Source organism: Pezoporus wallicus, unplaced genomic scaffold, assembly GCF_028554395.1.
Source record: "Pezoporus wallicus isolate ANWC-B61680 ecotype Strahan unplaced genomic scaffold, APGP_CSIRO_Pwel_v1 contig_3181, whole genome shotgun sequence".
Taxonomy (NCBI): domain Eukaryota; kingdom Metazoa; phylum Chordata; class Aves; order Psittaciformes; family Psittacidae; genus Pezoporus; species Pezoporus wallicus.
This window is the reverse complement of record NW_026641700.1, coordinates 5,673,788-5,691,735: the sequence shown is the minus strand read 5'-3', so window position 1 is coordinate 5,691,735 and position 17,948 is coordinate 5,673,788. Positions and strand designations below refer to the sequence as shown.

General features: G+C 35.7%; 1 protein-coding gene across 5 annotated transcripts in view; it reads right to left on the bottom strand.

The window, feature by feature from the left end:
• The window catches only part of TBC1D5 (TBC1 domain family member 5), a 251,111-nt gene extending 233,689 nt beyond the window's left edge, over positions 1-17,422 (bottom strand). For 3 of the 5 annotated variants that reach the window (XM_057424936.1, XM_057424937.1, XM_057424938.1), the window contains exon 1: positions 17,247-17,421. The gene's annotated coding sequence lies outside the window, so the exon portion shown is untranslated. Of the gene's footprint in view, positions 1-17,246 lie in introns of all 5 variants that reach the window. The other 2 variants (XM_057424934.1, XM_057424935.1) reach the window with 1 other exon arrangement.
• Between the last annotated feature and the right edge of the window lie 526 nt (positions 17,423-17,948).

The following is a 17,948-nucleotide window of genomic DNA, read 5'->3' as shown; positions in this document are numbered from 1 at the left end:
TGGCAGTGCCTTTTTCAGAAACCTTTCTTCAGCAGCTCAATGCATAGTATAATACAGGAAAGAAAGGTCCACACATACATGTGGAGCTCAGAGGGCCTACCTAAGCTAGAAGTTATTCTTCTAGTGCCATCCGTGTAGGAGTTGCATAAATGTTCCAAAATACAGAAACAGACATACCCATACATAAGCACGTACAAAAGTTATTGTCAGTGTATAAGTTACTACTATCATGAGACTGAAATAATTTATGTAACATCTGTTTTCATATTTTTTCTAATTTTTTCTAATTAACATGCATATTTAACACATAAATGCTCAGACCACCTATTTTTCTGCTGATTTTGTCCCTTTCCTAAGTCATGTGTTCCTGTGCTCAGCGGAGATGATGCATTAAATTTAGTTGGAGGAATAGCGGGCGAATAGTAAACAAAGTATGTCAGGCTATCCAAGAGAAGAGAGGGTTATAATGTAAAAATTAAGGGACTTTGCAGAGAAATAGTGTCTTCTGTTCACGAATCACAAGAGGAATGGGAATGACACCCCCATCCTTGCCCAAGATATTAACTCAAGACTTTAGCCTCTAAGCTTTCAGCATCTCTACTTTCATCATCTCTTCACTTTGCATATAAAAGCAGAGTTCTTCATCCAATATCAAATTGTTAAGTTAAAAATCTAAAACACCGAAGAGAAAATAAAGTCAGGGGAGTGGAAAGAATTTATCCCTTTACAGTCACAGATCTAGGGGGAAAACAGTGTATGTTTATACAATCTAATTCTTCCTTACTAGACCTTAGAACTGTGAATATGTTTTACCATATCTTTCTCCTACCATCTTGTTGCTACAAATCTAAAGTTAAGAGCAATAAAAGCATATGCCATCCTTTTCTGTATATATTCTACATAAACACTGATTTTGCTGTATATCATCTACATTTGTGTGAATTTAAAATCCAGAATGCAATTCAAAACAGATGAAGAGGTGGAGAGGGAAGCAGGAGACTCTTAGAGGTCTTGTACTCGTCAGATCTTTTCTGTTTTGCTATTTATGGCAGAAGCCTACTCATTGTTCCAGCCAGCATGTTCTCGGTGTCCAAGCCCAAACACACCCATTTGTGTCCTTCTGGGTCTGGAAGTCTCTCATACCTAAAGTTCAGATATTTCTGAGCTCATTCCAATTTAGCCATTATGAAGGGAGACACATTTCGCATTTGACAGCTCACCAGTAAGCAGAAGACATGGTCAATGCCTATCACTGTTAACTGTCCTCTCTCGGAACCTTCTCGCTACAGGTTTCATGAGATGCAAAGTTAGAAAGGCAACTTCGTTCTCTGTACAGTCATAGGTCACCACTGACTGGCAGATGATGCAACAAAGAGCCCTGAAATGTGGTGCATCTCCCACCTTTAAGCAACCTATTCTTTAACTGACATAAATGGCACATGAATTAAATGCAGGAAGCATAAATGGCACATGAATTAAAAGCAGGAAGCTTCTCTTTAGACCCTTTGCAACCTCAGACACATACGTATTTTAAAATAGTAACCTTCTCAATTGCTATGAAATCTGCCATTATGGTCCCCAAATCAGAAGTTGGACATGTTACATTTCTTTTGAAGACTCTTAAAAAATATTCAAACTTCAGATGAAAAACAAATCCTCCAAGTATAAAAAAAGTTAGGAATATGAACTCTCCATTCATACGTGAATAGTATTTGCAACATTTTAGTATCACAACTAAAACAAAATGCACCTGATGAACATATAAATACTGCAATCTCATGACTACAGCTCTTACAGTTGGGATGGACTTCAATGAAACTAAAACCTGTGTCTTTGCCAGTACATACTTGGAATTGCTCAGCAGCATACACATTCTATGAGCAAAATGAACATTTAACATAGCCTGAATCTCTGTAACATTCCTATTTCTTCAGCATTGTTAAAATCCTCCAAACTGAAGCAATCTGCAGATCTTTTGAACTTTAAGCATCCATCTTTACCTTTGCATGTTTTTAACACAAAGAATGATACCAGCTGGAACCCTTACAAATGCAGATGTGTAAGAAATGGAAACTGTGATTTATTAATGCATCACATCCAAACATTAATCCTCACAATCTTGCCCCAGTTGCAAAGTACCCCCTTGCTGCAAACTCCTCTTCTGGATGACCAGACTGCCATTTTAGTAATCATGATGAAGGAGCCTGTGGATGCCTTCTTCACCAAGCCCAAGGGCCTTGCCCTCCCCTTCCAGCTCTGCACCTTTTTACTTCTGTGAAAAACTTGACCAGCAAGCTCCTCTTCCTCAGATGATACCACCCCCTTTCCTCACCTGATCTGGACACTAATTTGCAAGGCTTTATGAACTAGCAACTTGTGGCATCACTGCGAATTCCACTGGTCTGTTTTTGACCTGTGAGGTACAGGAAAAGGTTTTCAGTAAAGATCTTAGATGCCACAGAAGAATCACTGCATCCCTGCCACTTTTTTTACATCTTAAGTCCTTACACATTAAGGAGACATCATTATGGTCACTATCAATGAATGGTCACTATCAATGAAACTACTGCAACAAAGTTTGGAGCACTGTAGTTTTCCCTTAGTCGATACAGAATAGAGGGAAAGAAACTTCTGCTATGCAAAATTGCTTCCCCTTGAGCGCATTTTTTTTCAGGGAAAAACTAGGAGGAGAAGATAGCACTATCTGACATGGCTTAATACTGAGTTAGAGGAATTTCTAATACCTGCCATTAAAGCTGTACTTGAGATTCTGCATTCAAAAAAGAAAAAGAAAAAGTGTCTTTGGCACTCGTACTTTATATTTTATGAATAAATTCTGAACTAAAACTTCATTAGCTTTGACAAGATCTAAGTTATTCTACTGTTACCATTAAAGTGCCTTAACTCTTGCCAACACTCACAGTTTCCGTCATAATCATCATTAATACTAATCTGCATGTTAAATAAAAAGGTATGTTGAAGACAGCTTCTTAGAAACCTCGCTGACTTTTCTCTTTGCCAATTCCACAGCCCAGAGATGAACACCCACAGAAAAATGGAAATGCAAGCGTTCCAAAATAGTTTAGCATGTTGTTAATAGAAGAGGATGAGGTCAACATGAAGCCCTTAAATATGTGGCTGCAGTATAACATCTCTTGTACATAATTTTGTTTATAAGCACTTTTCACCTTTGTTGAATTTTCTGCAGCACAGAACAGCAACCTGACTACTACATCCTGCAGGCAAAAGCACTGTGATAACTCTTGTGTAAACTAATACAGATACCTTTCAGAAACACAATTTCCATCAACAGAGAATCAAGTTTAAACTAACAATTTATATCTCATTAAGATACTTGTGACTATGAATTTGACTCAATTTTCTCTGTCAGTTACATTTATAACCCTCAAGTTAGAGATTTGAGGATAACCGCACACTAGCAAAGGGTTAAAACCCCTTTGGTTTTGCTGGTGCTAGCATTGTCTGCAAGCTCAACAAACCATGTATTCATTTACCTAGTAAAGAATGCCTTTGCAACCATGTGGGACAATCGGTCAAAGCTATCCTAAAGGGTTTTTTTCTATGGAAATAAGGTAACATGCTTACAAACTGTAGGACCAATCTACAAATTATTTTGAGCATATGCACAGACAAAACGCCTATAAAGTGAAATTAAGTTTCTAAAGTGTATCTATTGTGTGAGGGCGCATCAAGATTCAAGACTATCAGGTTAAATGGCATCAAACTACCTTAATTATATCAAGATAATAATTTTATATTAGTTTTAATATATTTAATAATAATTTTAATATATTTAATATATATTAATAATAAATTTATATTAATAATAGTAATATATTATTAATAAAGAGCTATCATTCCATCTTTTTACTACCTCTTCATGCTAATCTTGAAACTGTGCACCACAGAGCACCAACTACAGAAACAAGTAATGCATCTTTCAAATTATGTATTATGCTTCACCAAGATTTGAGTAGACTTTTGGTCACTATGCAATTGGTTTATATTAGGTTTGTACATGGATATGTGAAAGCTGTGCATTTAATAATGAATGCATGACTGCTTGGTCAAGGAATCAAAGAGATTCATCAATGTAAAGATACAAGAACTTGCCTTGATAAGCCTTATATGTTTTTAGCTCTTAAAATGTCATTAGCATTTGTTTATCTTATCAGGTATTTGAAGCAGTCTTAGATGTACAAATAAAAAGGAGCCTTGAATAAAATGTTTACCCTCCCACTAAAGACTTTTGAAATCTCTGAGAAAGGTACTAAAATCAGTATAGGAAAAATAACTCAATTTAAAGACTGCCTTCATTTCTTTTTGCCTTTTTTCCATGTTAACCTAAATTTCTCATGGACTTGGAAGGAAAAGTGTCAACATATTTGGCCTCCTGATTCTCAGGTACCTAAATAAAGGACTGCTTAGATAACTGTACCTCTTCCTTTCCTAGGAGCACAGCTCTTCTGCTGTGAACACTAAGATTGATGTAAGCAACACAGTCTTTGCAGCAAGTCCAAATCTTTCATCAGAGTCAGGTCAGGTTGGAGATTTTTCTGTCTTCCTCAGTAAGCCAGAATCCCACTGGATGTAAGACATGTAAAATCCACATTCTCAGGTAACTAGTGGAAAAACACACAATAGGAGACCTACTTCTTTAATAAATCAGAAACAGATTACAAAAGGCCTTATCTGGTCCTATGCCTGTAGTTTTGAATGTTTAGCTCTTTCTGTTGGAGAAGGATCATGAACTTGATGCTGATAGCAAGGCTAAGGAGAAGAAAGTTACGCAGACTCTGTGTGATGCGGTATTTATACAGGAAGGATGATCTATTTTGAGTATACTGTTGTCAGGTAGGTGATGGATTAACTACTTATTACTGCCAGAATTCTTTATTTTCCCAACTTTTACTTTTCAAAATTAATTGAAAATAATAATTAATGTTTCTGATATGCTAAATATCTTCAACCTTAACTCACTTGACAGAAGTTTTGTTTCCAAAGCACATCAAGAAAGAATAAAGCATTTGTATGCACATGGGAATGATCCCTTCCAGATTTGAAGTAAAACTTGAAGAATATGGCCATCTCAATCATAATGCCAAGTAAAAAATGGATTAATTTGGCTGTCTTGATTAGAAGCCATGCAGAAAAATAGCACTGTTAGTTTGTTCAAAATCTCCAAGCATCTATCAAAATATGGCTGCACTCAGAGAGAATAAACGCATACAAGTTACTGAAAAGCATGACAATACCAACATTTGGAAAGACAAACACAAACACATTCTATCAAATTGTATGCATCATTGTCTTTTTCAAGAGATACTGTCCAGAGCTTTGTTTATTATTATGCCTGACTTTGACCTCCACAACACAATATAAATACTTCTGCTCCTTTACTTTCTCCACCACTATCATATTATGAAACCATATTTCGTTTTTTATGTTTTGTCCGATCCTGATAAATACCTCACATTGTAAGGGGGTCACTAATTCAGCCCAGCCTCTTGGTGAGCCAACCTAAGTATGTTTATATTGAGAGACTGCACTGGTAAGCTGCAGGTCTCCAAAAAGCATATACAAAGCTAGCATCTTTACAATGATTTACTGAAAGCAGCAGCTCGTTTTAATAAAACCATCCCAAAACATAAAATTGATTGAACCAACTGCTGTGCAGGGCATACACAACAGCTGATCAAAATCATTCAAGATTTTCATTCCTAGAATATCTCCAGAGCTTGTAGAGTTTTTCTCACTTCATTACTTCAGTTCTGATACACAACTCACTTAGGCGAGAAGAAAAATTAAGGCTGACTGGTATTCTAGTACTTTTAACCAGAAATTTAGACAAACTCAAAATAATCTCACATGAAAAAAAAAAACCCGAAAGACAAATATACTTGAGAATCACCAGCAGTTTTCATAATGTAAAGACTATTACCTTCCCAATTATCACTCTTCAAATTACATAGCCTGCCTTGATTAATTGTATCCCAGAGAAGCTCCACAATACACCATACAGATTAAAGGACACAACTTTTCTTCCATCTCAAAAAGTTTTAATGGATAGATTTATAATAACATTTTAATGTAAGAGAGAATACTGTGCTTTAAAAAGGCAGCAAAGGAGGAAAACTTTCTCCAAACTGAAAAGATATCATTGCTAACTTTACTTTCCTTACACAAATAATCACTGATAAGTTTATCTATTTTGTTGAGCACAACAAAAAGTTCACCTTTTCAGAGTGTGCTACATGAAGCTTTGCTTGCCTTTTATATAGTAAAGTAATTTTGTGGTATTGTGTCACAATGAAGGACAAAGATAAGCCAACTGTTTAGATTCCTCTCCTTTATGTTGTGGCTTTGATCACTAACAATACTGCATGAACAGCCAACAGAAGGCTGACATTTCATAAAATATGCAGTGATAAAAACTAATACTGTAGCATCTGGGAGCGATATATAAAATGCAGAAATACACCTAATAACTGTGATCTTAAATTACAAGTTACTAAATGCTAAATAAGCAGCATACCTAAAAGAAAGAGAAAGATTAAGACAGGATTTTTACGCTTTTACTCCTAAAATTTAAAAGAAAATAATCCAAGATATGCTATCTATTATTCTTTACAATTCCTCTGGTTCCTTTGGATCTCAAAAGCAGCCTTGTAGAAGAGTGCTTTTTTGCTATATCATTAGGCATCAGCAAAAGCTAAACACATTATAAGCCTTCTTTGGGCTGTATTAGTGCTCTAATGCTTTGTGAAGTTCCCTTTTATTGTCTCTTTCAAAATATCAATCACAGAAAACACACATAAAACCTGGTGACTGATGATTCACTGTTATGGGGAAAGCTGAAGCTCTGTGATGACCGAAATAAGTAAAAATCCTTCCAATAAGCTACATAAATTAAGTAAATCTCTTTTCATTTATTTACCTTACGAACATTAAGCATATACAAGACAGGCCATGTAAAATGGAGGATTACATCCTAGAAAGCAGTGAATCCCTAAAGAACCTACAAGTCATAGTAAATAACCCACTGCTTTTTTTGCTCTTACTATGTTGCTGTAGCTAAGAAGCTCAAAACAATCCCAGGGTGCATTACAGGGAAATATATGGTACTATTAAGTACCTGAAATTATCTGCACATATGGCATCACTGGAATGCCACAACCAGGCCTGGTATTATTAATCTAAAAGAAAGCTGAAATTAAAAGGACCCAGAAAGGAGTTAAAAGAATTACAAACAGGAAAACCTTCTTGATATTACATGTGTGAGAGATATACAAGATCACTACATTTAGTTTATTTGTAGAAAGATTAGAGGTAACTTGATTGAGATCTACAGCTTACTACACATGGAAAAGATGCAACAGTCAATAACTCCTAATAAAGCATAGAAAAGGATAGTAAGACACAATTATTGGAAAATAAAAATCAGACAAATTTTGTCTAGAAATACATCATCTTAATTATTACACCAGGTTAGCTAAGGACATAATGCAGGTGAAGTGATGACTAGGGACATAATGCAGGTGAAGTAATGATTTTGATTAAAAAAAAAAAAAAAGGAACTAAATCTTTACCTTGTATCATGTCAAAGATGGAACAGCTAAATAATTAAAATGATCCCTCCTGCACTAAAAGCAGTTTAATATTAAAGAAACTGCAATTAACTTTAAAAGACACAATTAACTTTAGAAGACAGTTTTATGGACCAACCCTGTTCTCATTTATGATTCCATGGGTCAAACTTTTCTCCTATTACTCAATATGAAAAAAATACTTTATCTACTGTAACATAAAAATAATTTTAGGAAATGGTGCAGTATATTATCTTTCTTTACAAGAATACATCATCAAGAAACAAAGAAAAAGTGACCTAAATGGTACAATAGCTTAATCAACCACTAATCATCCACATGTCTATGTAACATTAATGTGAACCTGGAACAATTAAACGAAAAGCAAAGCTAAAGTAAGTGCCCCAAATAATCTGAATATTATGGTGCAACCTGCTTATGGTACCATAAAATGGATAGGACGTCCTCAGCATAGTTCTGAGTTCTAGAAACATTAAAGGTCTAAAGATCTAATGACACTAAGGAAAACACAACAAACTCAGCTTTTTAGTATTAGGTCCTCATTTAGTAGCAGCGGAGGAGTCATGTATCAGATGAAAAAGAATGCAAAAGAAAATCCATATTTGGTGCCTGAAGAACCATGAAGCATATTTTCTGACTGAAAAACCCATAACAGCTTAAGTACGTGGGAGGCAATTGTCCTTGTGCTTATAATTAGAGTCCGAATTTAGGGATTTCACTGCTTAATGCCCACCCACTCGCCTGTTATTCTTACCATGGGTTTTTTATGTCACTTAATAGAGATGAATACTCTTTTCCCACCTCATATTTACATCAAGGCTATTTAATTTTTTTTAGGCTGCTATAATAGGTTAAACGGCAGTCTCAACATCACTCTTCATTTCCCACTGGACAACGAATGGCATTATAAGACTGAGAATAGATGAAGGCATATTTACATTCATAATGTTCTTGACTATAACATTTATGTAAATTATGATTTTACATTTGCAAATACTGTAATTCTCAGTTTCAATGAATACTTTAGTACTCTTTCATCATTAACTTCCTACATACATTACATGGAGAGAAAACACCAATGAAAAATAAAGAACCTAAGTGCTGTGATCAGAGAGGTACAAATCTTCTGTAAAAGGAAAAAATGCTCTGCTTCTGAATTAGTCTTACGGCTGTACAGACAAGGTGCTGGACTACACCTCACTGCTTATGTGGAGTACAATTTACAGATATTTGTAAGAAGGCACTGAAAATCAGATTTCAAATTGATGGCTTACATTTTAAACCCACCAAAATCAAACAAATGCATTGCTGATGAAAATGAAATCTTTCCCCCATCAGTATAAATAATATTTTTCCTATTAATTGATGAAACACCCTAGAAACACTATGTTAATTAAAGAACTGCATGTAGAACTTAGGAATATGTTTACGGATGTTACACAAGAATGAAAAACTTTAAAATATCAATTTTCATTAACTAAGCTATTGCTCCATCAAATGTATAGAATTATTTTTAAACATCCTCAGAGTGCCAAATCAACTTTTCAGTTAAAAGGAAAGGTCACCTCTCATACGTCTGAACACATGCACACTTACAGACAAAACCTGTGCATTTCTATGTATGACTTGTTGGAATTTTTCTGTGATGGTCAGCTAAGTATTTCCTTCAGTCTTTTGACATGTAACTCTGACTCAACCCCCCCCCCCTATGCTTCCAGAATTAAATAGTGACAAATCAAATTGGTCAAAATATTCTAACTTGTTTTGAAATGAGGAACCTGGTTTTGTGTTTTGATAAGAGCTTAGTATGACATTTTCAGCTTGTTAATGCAACTAGACTAATGAAACAGCCCTCAAACTACCCTAGTACCAGATGCATATATGTTGATTTTAAAGAGGTGATTCCTTGAACCTGAGAACCACAATCTGAGCGCAGAAATGTTACTCATCTTAAGGATGCAAAATTGGGAATGGAAGACAAGTCAAGTCAGCCCTGCATATAATGAAATTGCTGCTTATGTATGCCATTTTTCAAGTTATTCTACATGCAATCACTAGAAGATTCAACTTGAAATGCAAGGACTGTGTATGCAAATGACAACTCTTTAAAAGAACAGTGACTTTTCTGGTCACTCTTACCTTTGTGCTATTAATAGAGATGAATCTAAAAGGACTCCAAGTTTATGCTCCAGTTTGGCAAGTGGAGAATGTAAGGACTCAGATGATGACCCATTCATGAAACTGCCTCTTCCATTAAGCATCGCTTTCTTTTCCGCAATTAACTGAGCCAGTGTTGTGGTTTAAACCAAGCCGGCAACTAAACCGCACACAGCCACTCACTGACACCCCTGGTGGGATGCAGGAAAGAATTGGAAAGGTAGAAGTGAGAAAACTCGTGGGCTGAGATAAGGACAGTTTAACAGGTAAAGAAAAAGCTGCAAATGCTAAGCAAAGCAAAACAAAGAATTAATTCACCACTTCCCACAGGCAGATGGGTGTTCAGCCACCAGGAGAGCAGGGCTCCATCATTTGTAATGGTTACTTGGGAAGACAAACAGTATTACTTCAAACATGTCCCTGCCTTCCTTCTTCTTCCCCCAGCGTTATATACTAAGCATGACACCATATGATCTGAGATATCTCTTTGGCCCGTTGGGATCAGGTGTCCTGGCTGTGTCGCCTCTCAACTCCTTGTGCACCCCCTAGCCTACTTGCTGCTGCGGTGTGGTGAGAAGCAGAAAAGACCTTGACACTGTGTAAGAGCTGCTCAGCAGTAACTAAAACATCCCTGTGTTATCAACACCGCTTTCAGTAAAAATCCAAACAAGCCTCATGCTAGCTACTATGAAGAAAATTAACTTTATCCAAGCTAAAACCAGCAAAACCTATTTATTTTCTGCATACAGTACTAAATTTCCTAAGTTTCTGCTGAATGCCTGGCAAAAGGGAAGTCAGTAGAGGCATCACCACTGCACCGGTCCAAATTACGGCTACCAAACAGGAATCCCTTCCTCTCAGCACCCTACAAATACTGTGAAAAGGGGGGTTTATTTTGTGGAAATTTTAACAGCCAAACCTTTAGGGATGTCGAGAAGACCTTCCCAAACTCACAAAGTTTGTTCATAAAGGAAACAGTGAAGTCAATCTAATACTACTCCCTAATATTTGCTGCAGGGATTACTGAAACTTTAAACTCGACATTAATTACAAAAATTAAAATAGTGTCAAGAAATAAGATGCTGAAAACTATTTGAATACCGCCTAAGTCTTATATGCAGCTTTTACCACAGTTCTTCAAAGAATCTCACACATGAATTCTTCTGTGTTTCAGGTTCCTGCATTTAAATTTTCAAGAAAGCCATTACATCACAAGAGTAGTGTCACAAAAGTTACAAAAACTACATGAGGCAATTTTTTTTTTTTTTAAGAATCTAGGAATGCAAGGCAGATCCCTGTATTCAGACCTGCTGAATATTAGCACTTTCTTTTTTGTATGAAATAGTTCATCCTTTTCATGATGTATTATACTGCATTATCTTTTAGAATGAGAAAAAGATTTCGTATAAGAATGTTTTTACATTTATGCTAGTCTATTGCATATCCTTGCTAAAAGTTAAATGTTAAAGAAAACAAAGCCACAATTGCTTCCCTCCAAAATTCTCTGAATACATGCGGCCTTCACAACTATAGTTTCCATGCATAAAAAATAACCACAAATTCATTCAGCAGTTATGCTTCATTCATCAAATAGGTGAAATGAATATAGATTATTATATTTAGTTATTTGGTCTCTATTCATCTAGCTGGTCACTATTCGTCTGGAGCAAAGTTTCACACTATGAAATATCCTCAACTGGAGCACTGTATTTTAATAAGACATATGTAGATACAGATTCAGAACTTAAACATTTAGCCATTTCTTTTGCTTTTCTCAAAACTTACTTTTTATGAAGTAAATGACTTTCAAGAATATTTTTGCTTTTTAAAGTTTTGAATCCAAAATCCAACTGAAGATACTGTATGACATTTCCTTTAATAAAACCACTCCACTAATTTCCTGTTCAAGTATTTATATTCATACTTATTTGTACGAGGAAAACTCAGTATGAGAACTCAGAAAATTACTCCTGCATTTGCTTTAAGTAAAATACTTTCCAAAGTCTGAGTCTAAATGACCCAAAAGAAAACTAAATACAATCTGTGCTTTGAAGAGCCATGTGTAATTAAGGTCTCCCTACCATTTACTCAGGAAAGAAATACTGTTGCCTCTGGATTTTAAATTCAATGAAATCACTTTCCTGTCAGTTGGGATGAGTGTCTCCAAGCAAGAGTGTCTTGATCTACTTTTTGTTGTTACATTTTACAGAAAAAAATACATTCACCTAAAAAGAGGAGCATTTTCTTCTTCTGTCCTCCCTTCCACCAATACAGCTGCATGAGAATGACAGTTTTTTCTTGGCTCCAGCTTGGATCCCACTATAGGACATATTTCTGGGATTCTAAAATAATCTACATTAACACACTGTCCTATAGTCATTTTTTATCCTTCTTAGTAGCTGGTGCAGCGCTGTGTTTTTGGCTTTCGGCCTGGGAACAGAGCTGATAACACTGATGTTTAGTCTGACCAAGGACTTTCTGAGCCTCATGCTCTGCCAGGGAGGAAGGAAAGCCGGGAGGAAGCAGAGACAGGACATCTGACCCAAACTGATCAAAGAATTATTCCATACCACAGCACGTCATGCCCAGGATATAACTGAGAGTTACCAGAAAGGGCTAGTTCACTGTGGGGCTGGACTAGGTAATGGTTGGTGCTCGGTTAGGCGGGGTGGGGGGAGTTACTGGTCGGCAGGTCGTGAGGTGTTGTATTCTCTTCCCTTGTTATTTCCTTTATCATTATTATTATTGGTGGTAGCAGTAGTGATTTTTGTTATACCTTAGTTACTTAACTGTTCTTATCTCAACCCGTGGGAGTTGCATTCTTTTGATTCTCCTTCCCATCCCTCTGGGAGAGGGGGGAAGATAAAAGGGGGGAGTGAGAGAGCGACTGCATAATTTATGGCTGACTGGGTTTAAACCACGACACACGCCAAGATAAAGTTTGAGCATTTTTATCATAAATTCTTGCAGCTGATCTATAACTCCTTTGCAAAACACAAGAAATAAGGCAACTTTCAAGACACAAGTAACCTTCTGACTGTGCTTTTATAAGATCTCGATATTGCAAGACACACAGGCTCCAGAACAACAACAGTAAAATGACATTCATGCATTTCTTCTAAATCTAGTTTTATCATTTGTACCAGCATCAATGCTTATTAAATGAATGCTTATTACAAAAGATCTTAGAAGATCAGACACATAACATTGAGAAAACTACTGCAAAAGTTGGTGGCAATATTTTAATCCTTCCTTAGAAAGTGTAAATCTGTAGAAACATTATGTTCTCAAAGAAAGTGTTTAATATGAAGTCATGTACTGTATATCACTCAATGCAACCTTGAATAAAACCATATGAAGTTGCTCAGAAAGTTTTGAGTTTTATATAAAGTTCTGCATTAATTTATTCATATACAATAGAGCACTGATAATAAAGAATGATTTGTGACTATCATGGTTCCTATTACCTTAAAGAAATGCACAAATGTATATATTTAATATATGTGTTCATTTAATGAATAGCACTCAGCAATCTGCAGACGGTCTTAAATTAGTAGGCAGTTGGTCATCACTGTCGCTTTAATTTGGCTTTATTCATCTGCTTTCTATCTAACTACAAATGCTGGCCAGTCACAACAACAACCAAGAAATGCTGCTACTTGCATCTGAGATACAGTCCCAAGGACTGGACTATGCACATGGTTGGCATCCACGCTGGTACCTGTCAGTATCATTTAGTTTATGTTCAGACATTCAAATCTGTATAACTTAAGAGGAAAAAACTTGAAAATTCTCTCTACCTTTCACATAAATCCCTTGTAAGTATTGAAAAACAGCAGTAAGGTCTTCCTTAATACCGGGATTTCTAACTAGGAAGGCTGGTTTCCTGGTTAAAATGAAAACAAACTATAAAGCAGGCACCAAGCATGATGAAGAAAGCTCTGCCAGATCTGACTGGGTTCTGACCAAGGCCAGCTCAGGGTTTAGAGCCACACTGCCCAAAATGAGACCCGGGAGGCAAATGGGGCAGCCTGCCAGGGCGCAAGGGCAAAGAAGATTCAGCACCCAAAAGTCACTGCCTGAGGCAACTTGAATTAACAAGCATGTGAGGCAGTACCAATTTTGCCAAGTGAGGACCAGCTACATAAAGTGGGTAAATCCTGATACAGTAGCAAGAGAGAAGAAAGGATGTCTGGAGAGAATGGGCTAATAACACACAGTTCTGCTACTCCTCACCAGGACAATCAGCTACTGAAAATAAAGCTATAGGAATGACTAGTCCTGAGGTGATGCTATGTATCCTTCTGGGGAAAAGATATAACTTGATTTCAGTGCTTCGAAAAACAACTCTCAATCCTGGATCTGTTTTTCCATCCTTTGAGGCTGCATGTCCTGCCAGTTTTCTACATCTCAGAAAGAATTTCTCAGTTTATGGATTTCTCTCTCTAAAGTCAATCTCTGCAATAAAGAAATAAATTAAACATTGGTGCATGGACCACCCATACCGTAGAAATAGCAACAACAGAAACACTGCAATGAATGCATGTTGGTGGGGTTTTTTGGAAATACTTAAAATCTCCTGCTCATACAGATTTGTGATGATCTCTATAAGCTGCATAAAACTGCAACAAATAGATAAATTATCCATTAGATGCTCCACGAAGATGTGATCTGTAACATGATTGGAAGTCACCAATGCTTTTTAGACTGATAAAGAAGTTTAGTTGAATTTAAGGAAGTAACTTACAAATTTTAAAATGCTGTCTATCCTACAGGCTATAAGAAAATACATAAAAATCACATAAAGATTTCTTCTTAGAAAGTACTGGATTTCAAATTTAACCACTTTGGCACTATTTAATTATCTGAGATTGTTTCTTTAAAAATACTGTTCATATTTCCTGATGTTTCATAACCCAGATTATAAAATGAAAGCTTCAAAGCCAGGCTGCCGGCCAACATTTATCAATATTATATGGAATTTAATTACTCTTTAAGTAAAAGGAACTATGTTCAAAGATACATAGTACTTCAGGTCCCTTATATATAATTTTAGTAGTAAAACTTGTTTGACCAGTTTCATTATTATGTCAACACAAAAAAGGGAAGTGTTAAGTAAAACCAATATTGGAGAAGATTGGAATAATTTCAAGCACAAGGAAATACAGGAAAATAAGTAAGTGGCAGTTACAAATACTTCGTCTTCAGAGAAATGGCTGGTCTTAAATGTAGGTTTAACAAATTAGCAATAATAAGTAAACCACTCGAAATTAGGATCAACACTTTCCCACCAAAGAATTCTTAACATGATTTAATTCAAAATCTGAAAAATCTACAGTATAACAGTCCTGAAACAAGCAACTGTGTCAAGCTTAATATGAAGTAAGCACAGGGACATATAATTTTAAAATAGTTATATATGTATCTTAAATGTATAACTCAAAAATGCCAATTAGAATGCTTTCGTTAATGAAATTTCTATTTTCTTGTTTTCCTAGGAGCTGTAAAAATCAAAATGGACAAGGAGAGTAGAGATTCACTGCTCACCGGATAGGGGATGGGAAAAGAAAACTGTATTTTTGGCAGTTTATTCTAATCATGAAGCCAGAACAAGCAATTTCATTTTTCTTTCTTACCTGCCCATTTTCACTCAATGGCCAATAAGAAGCAGCAGGTCTATTGATTATATGCATACTATGCTATTTCATGGGTAAGTAAAATCAAGAGATGAAATGGAAGGTAAGAGCAGCAGCCAAAGATTCAAGTTTGCTTATCAAGTATCAAGACTTGTCTGCAGCCTGGTCTACCACTGAAAAAGTGCAATACCTGCTTTAAAAATAAAACATATCTGGCAGGTTATACGGAAACTCGTGCTGCCTGAAGCCAGTCTTCTTCACTGGTCTGATTGCTGCCTACAACACTTGGACTGCAAGAGGAGGGAAGCATTATACTACCGAATTTGGTTCAAACTGAACTCACCATGAGGTAGAGGCTAACTTTGCCCAAAGCCTTAATGCCTGGAGAAAGATCTCCCAGACTACAAGTATATAAATCTTGTCTTATAATAAATGTACACTGAGCTAAGCAGAATATTCAAAAGCTGCTACAGCAATTTTCAACAACTATTTACACTAATTTTTGAAACACAGGTATTTTCTAGTAATACTTTAAATTTTAATTACTTTTTCTAAGTAATGAAATAAAAAGATATTCCCAAAATCATGTGAATCAGTAGAAAATGGTGGAATTGTATAACCACACATGTACTCACAAAAAGACTAAGCCACCAAAAGCATAAGTCTCTACTTCTCAACTCTTTTTGACAGTTCCAAAATTCAGGCACACATCCAGAAGAACTTTCTGCCCCATGTCTGGTCAGTAAAGAAATTGAGGTTAACCTTTAATTTTTAATGTCACCTGCAGCCAGTGACTGCTTTTTCTAATGCAAGTGACAGATAAACAGCAAAACACTCCCAAGATGATACACAAAGCACCACATACCATAAGTGCATTTTTATTTTTATTCCAACTCAATTTCTCAAATGGATAACCAATGTTCCTACTAATTTACATTAAGAATTGAGTGAGGCATGAAAATTGTTCTGATGCATAGGCTCTATTTCTTTAATGTACTGCATAGTACTCTGTACTTTACTGCAATACTGGAAAACACTAACTACACTTAAAAGGTACAGAAACTATACATACAAAACCACAAGCACATATATATCCTAAAAAACACTTCAGAAAGGGCTTTAAATTCTCCAGAGCAGTATAAAGTAAAAATAAAGTCACTGATGGAAGTCAGTAAAAACAAAAAATTGTTGCTATTAAACCAAGTTTCCTGACCTTTAATCACTTGAAGTAGTGTTCTTCTCTAGACCAGTACTAGTACTTTAAATCAATACTGCTAGAATTTCAACCTTCAAATTCCTTTACACAATTCAGGTAATTCCAAACTAAACAGAGGGAATATGGCAAATGGAGGTAATATAATCTAGCTATTTAAGGCAAAACTGGCAAGTCTTTAACAGCAAACATGCATCATTACTAAACACTGCCATGTTGTTAAAGTAAGAAGAGGTTTGAATTAGATCATGAATTGCCCCTCCAGGTCAGGACTTAGGGTATATTATGGCAGGAAGCAAAGGAAAGCTCCCACTGACACTGTGTATGTTTTACCAGTTCTGTGGAAAGCAGACTTCAGTACAGCTATCCGTCACTTTTAAAACCAAATACTACAGTCAACATTTTAACTTGTCTTTTAAAATTTAACATAGAAAGGAAAGCACCTACGTTTGTAAAATAAGATTTTCTTTTACAGAATGGTTATTTAAAATAATTTTTGGACAACTACAGGAAAGACATCACAAACCTTTTAACATACACTAAATGTGCAACTATGACATTAAGGTAAATGAAGCAAACTCAGTTTGCTTAAAAAAGGAAAAATTAACTTACATAGTGGGAGGTACTCAAACACAAAGCAGACATTTGTCCTGAGAATGATACTCTCCAATCAAGTAGCGCTGGGATAAGGCCCAGGCACCAGCAGCAACAAGGAAGCTGGAGTAGCAGTCTCAGTACCAGACTTCTGGAATTGACTTTTGGATGAAGAACAAAGATGCTTGATGAAAAAATGCTAAAAGAATCTATAATTTTTATTTTTTAATTTAACCTAAAGGGATTCAAGTGACCTAGGGCATTTGATTTCTTCAGGAAATTTCCATATGGGAAGAAGTCAAGGGACTGAAACTAGTATTTTTTTCAGTCAGGTAACTATTTCAAATAGTCACAAAACAGGAGAGATAGAAACAGCATTTAAGATAAGTCCATGTGGTTCAAATTATTTATTTCTAAGATGACAGTAACAGTAGAAAAACAATCTAATAGCTTGAGCATTATGAAGACTTCTTCCATCTTCAACCTGAAATTCACCTCAACATGCAAATCTTGGCTATTTCTCAGCATTATTTTAAATTCCAACTCCTGTGACTTAACTTCTTTATATTCACAAATATAAAACTCTATATAAAATAGATATAAAAGTAACTTGATATTGTTAGATGTGTTTTCTAGAAAGTGGTTAATTCATTATAAGACAAAAAAAAAAATAGTCCAGGGTTCAATAGCACACTACAGCTGGTTATACACACACTACAA